Source organism: Mus musculus, chromosome 7 (genome assembly GCF_000001635.26).
Source record: "Mus musculus strain C57BL/6J chromosome 7, GRCm38.p6 C57BL/6J".
Classification (NCBI taxonomy): Eukaryota; Metazoa; Chordata; class Mammalia; order Rodentia; family Muridae; genus Mus; species Mus musculus.
The window spans coordinates 36232425-36237087 of record NC_000073.6 but is presented as its reverse complement, the minus strand read 5'-3'; the positions used below and the strand labels follow the sequence as shown (position 1 = coordinate 36237087).

The 4663-nt window shown below is 47.8% G+C and overlaps 1 pseudogene; it reads right to left on the bottom strand.

The window, feature by feature from the left end:
* Gm9211 (predicted gene 9211) lies at window positions 1621-2814 on the bottom strand (annotated as a pseudogene).

Genomic DNA, 4663 nt, shown 5'->3' with positions numbered 1-4663 from the left:
GTCAGATGCCTCAGTAAGGAACTCTGTAACTGCACTTCCCCAACACTCAAGAAAAGATGGCTATACTTTCTGTGTTAACATTCATCAATAATCAGGCTGGAGAGATAGCTCAGCCACAAAGAGCACTGGCTGCTCTTCCAGAGGCCTGGGGCTCAGTTCCCAGCACACACACAGTAGCTTACAGTTGTCTGTAACTCCAGTTCCAGGGGACTCTGTCTCCCTCTTCTGGATGGTGTAGGTACTGCACACATGCCGGGCACTCATACATATAAAATAAATAAATCTTTTAAAAATAGATACATAGATAAAAGTGGATACAGAGAGCTGGTCCACAATGCCACCTCCTATTCCTGCATCACATATAAAGATCAATGGATGAATCCTTTCAGATCTCTTTACGCTTTAAAGTCAGGGCTACAAAGATTGGGGGAGTTAGCCTTCAATGACGAGAGATTTTAATTTCCCAGAAAGCCTGTTTTCTAGGACTTTAGGAATGAGCTACCTCCAGGGGTATAGAAGAGGTACCTCAACTACTCTCCAATGGGAGTCCTGTGGCCTGGTTTGCCTTTTGCTACTACAATAAAACACACACACACACAAGACTCCATTTACAAAACAAACAAACAAACAAAATAATAAGGATAACGGTCTTTTTGATGCATAGTCTGGAGGCTGAGAAATCAAACCCTAGAGCAGTGTGCCTTGCATGAGCTGGAGAGTATGTTTGCTATATACAAATGCAACAGACAGCATCAAGTGAGAGTCAGAGCAGTTGGCCACCTCAATTCTCTCTTCCTCTCAGACCACTGAAGCCATTCCGGGAACTCAGTAATTTTTACTCCACTTGACCCTAATTACCTCCCCAAAGCCCAACCCTAATACTACCAACACATTAACTTTGGGAATGAGTTTCCAACATATGGATTCCTGGTATGGAGCATTCAAATTGTCACCCAGGGCCCAGACAGTCCAAGCAGAAGGGGTTCCTCCCACTAATGCAGCGATGACAAAGTTTCATGTCCCTCAGGGCCTCTCAGCTTTTGCACTGAGAACTTGTGCTCAGGAGGTACTCTCTGGCACCCCCACGCCCATCTACATACACCCACCATGCCTTCATCGTCTACTAGATAATAACCTTTCAAATATCAATACTTGGTAATGACTCAAATCAATTTGGAGAGTAAGAGAAAATGAATGTGTTCAAGCTGGGGGGGTGCTAGAGAAAATACACAGGGGGCTAGTTCGAGTGGTATGGAGGTGACTCTTGCTCAACTGAACAAGAACTTGAATCCACAGCCTAGTATAAGCTTTGCATACTGTATAGTGTTTTTTTCTTAACATAAGGAGCAAGTGGCAGATATGGTGGTTTGCATGAGACTCATAGGCTCATATGTCTGAAGGCTTGGTCCTCAGTTGATAGAACTGTTTGAGACTCATTACATGTGTATCCTTGTTGGAGGTGTGTCACTAGGAGTGGGTTTTGAGGTTTCAAAAACCCATTCTAGACCCAGTTAGTTAGTCTCTCTCTCTGCGTGTGTCTCTCTCTGTCTCTCTGTCTCTCTCTCTCTGTCTCTCTCTCTCTTTCTCCTCTCCCCTTTCTGGTTTCTATTGTCTTTTTGGGGGTGCATCGAACTTTATTGATGGTATGCAAGAGAGTAGGGAGGGCTCCCCAGGCCCCTCCTGTTATCATGGGGGTCTGGGATGGAAATTGTGAGGGAGATGCTCAATGTTGGGGGCAGAGTTGGGATAGGGACTCCTCAGCAACCGAGGACCTCTCTCTTGCTCTCAGTGTCCTGGCTAGGGTGGGTAATCCAGGACTTCATACTCTTTGGAGACCATGTAGGCCATGAGGTCCACCACCCTGTTGCTGTAGCCGTATTTATTGTCATACCAGGAAACGAGCTTCACAAAGTGGTTATTGAGAGCAATGCCAGTCCCAGCATCAAAGGTGGAAGAGTGGGAGTTGTTGTTGAAGTCTCAGGAGACAGCCTGGTCCTCAATGTAGCCCATGATGCCCTTCAGATGCCTGTTACACCAACTTCTTGATGTCATCATACTTGGCAGGTTTCTCCAGGTGGCATGTCAGATCCACAACAGACACTTTGGGGGGTAATAACACAGAAGGCCATGCCAGTGAGCTTCCCATTCCGCTCTGAGATGACCTTGCCCACAGCCTTGGATGTTCTGGGCAGCCCCACAGCCATCACGCCACAGCTTTCCAGAGGGGCCATCTACAGTTTTCTGAGTGGCAGTGATGGCAGGAACCATGGTCATGAGCCCTTCCATGATGCCAACGTTGTCATGGATGACCTTGACCAGGGAGGCTAAGCAGTTGGTGGTGCAGGATGCATTGCTGACAATCTTGAGTGAGTTGTCATGTTTCTCATGGTTCACTCCCATCACAAACATGGGGGCATAGGCAGAAAGGGCAGAGATGATGACCCTTTTGGCTCCACCCTTCAAGTGGGCCCTCGACTTCTCCATAGTGGTGAAGATGCCAATAGACTCCACGACATACTCAGCACCGGCCTCACCCCATTTGATGTTAGCGGGATCTCGCTCCTGGAAGATGGTGATGGACTTCCCGTTGATGACAAGCTTCTCATTCTCTGACTTAACTGTGCCATTGAACTTGCCATGGGTGGAGTCATACTGGAACATGTAGACCATGTAGTTGAGGTCAATGAAGGGGTCGTTGATGGCAACAATCTTCACTTTGCCATGTGGAGAGCAGACAGCAGCCCTGGTAACCAGGTGCCCAATATGGCCAAATCCGTTCACACCAACCTTCACCATTTTGTTCACGGGCTGAGGCTGGCACTGCACAAGAAGATGCGGCTGCCTTTGGAACAGGGAGGAGCAGAGAGCCCTGGTTATTGTCTTAATGCATAAGCTCTCAGCTACAGCTTCAACACTATGCCCGCTTGCCTGCTGCTCTTTTTCCTACCTTGATGGTCACAGACCATCAAGACCCTCTGGAATCATGAGCCCCAAGATTCAACACTTTCTATTATAAGTTGTCTTGGTCTTGGTGTCCCTACACAGCAATAGAACAGTAACTAAAGCAGCAGGCCTCTCATACACAGTAGCAATGGCTCTGGCCTCTGTTCCTTCACGTGTTTGGCCCAGCAAAACAGCATCCAAGCGACTTTCCAAAGAACCCTTAAATTTCCACTTCAATGGTGCTTGGCCTGGCTTCGAACTTGCCATCTCTCTGCCTCCATCTCTCTAGTGTACCACCATACTCGGCACCAAGTGGGTTGAATTGGCACACTTTGTGGCACTTAATTGAGTAAGTTACCAAGCAATTGAACCTGCCTGGGGAGGTGTTGTGATGGCATGCGGTGTGTGTGCATTAGTCACCTTCATTGCTGCTTGGACCAAATATATGACAAGCAACTTAAGAAGAACAGGGGACTGAAATTCATCATGCTGGGATGGCACGACAGCAGGGGTGGAAGGTGGCCCACAGCCCTGTGACTGCAGTCAGCAAGCAGACAGTAAGCAGCAAGTGAGGGCAGGCTATGAAACCTCAAGGCCCACCTCCAGTGATCCATGGCCTTCTAAAGCAGTGCCAGCTTGGGAACCAAGTACCCAGGTTCATGAATCTATGAGGGATGCTTCATACTCAAACCTCAGAGAGGTGCAAAGAAATTTGGACATGTGCTCTGGGGGAATCACTATGGGTGGCAAACACAGTTAGACTTTTATTGTCCACTTGGAAGAGTTTGCAGTGACCTTGGAAGAAGAAACCTCAATTGAGGAATTGCCCAGATCAGATTCTCCTGGGAGATATGTTTGTGAGAGGTTGTCTGGATAGGTGATTGATATGGGAGAGCCTAGTCTATGATCATAGGAAGCATCCCTAGATAAGTGTGCCTGGGCTCTATAAGAAGGCAGGCTGAGCACGCAGGGATCAGTGTTCTTGGTCCAACTTCCTGTTGAGTCCCTACCCTGACTTCCCTCAGTGATCAACTGAGACCTGGAAAGTGTAAGCTGAAATAAACCTTCTCTTCCATAAGCTGGGTCTGGTCATGATGTTTATCAGAGCGACAGAAAAATAAGTAGAATGTGCTGTATAGGGTTGAACAGTTATATCTGCGGGTTACGTGGTGCTGTGCTGAGCAGGTATAGCCATCATTACACCACAACTCCTTTGACATCTCCCTTGTATTTTGCATCTCCATACAAGAAAGAACAAATCACACAGTTTGGGAAGAGGAAGAGGACCAGTGAGAGGAGAGAGGAGAGAGGAGAGAGGCCAGTGTTGGTGCAGGGGGTTGGCCATGAGCAGAGAACATTGTGTGCAGAAGGGAAATGTCATGATGAAACCCATTATTTGTAAAAGTCACACATGCCAATAAAAAGATAACTCTGACAAGTGTCACAGACACCCCCCTGCGTGCTTTCCCCAGACCAGAATCAAGAAGGCGCTACCCCCTCAACTAGGAGGGAGAAGCAGGGGTGCTTCTGTGATCTCGGCAATCACACCCAGGCTAAGTGGAGCAGGGACTAGAACCCAGGGCTCTGGTATCCCCAACGCTGCTTGCCCTCATTGTGAACAGCTCTCTGCAGTGCCCACATGAAGCATGGCTTCAACACCCGGAATATTTTCTCTCTAATTGGGATAGGTAACAATTATTTCCCAGCAGGCGGGAGTATT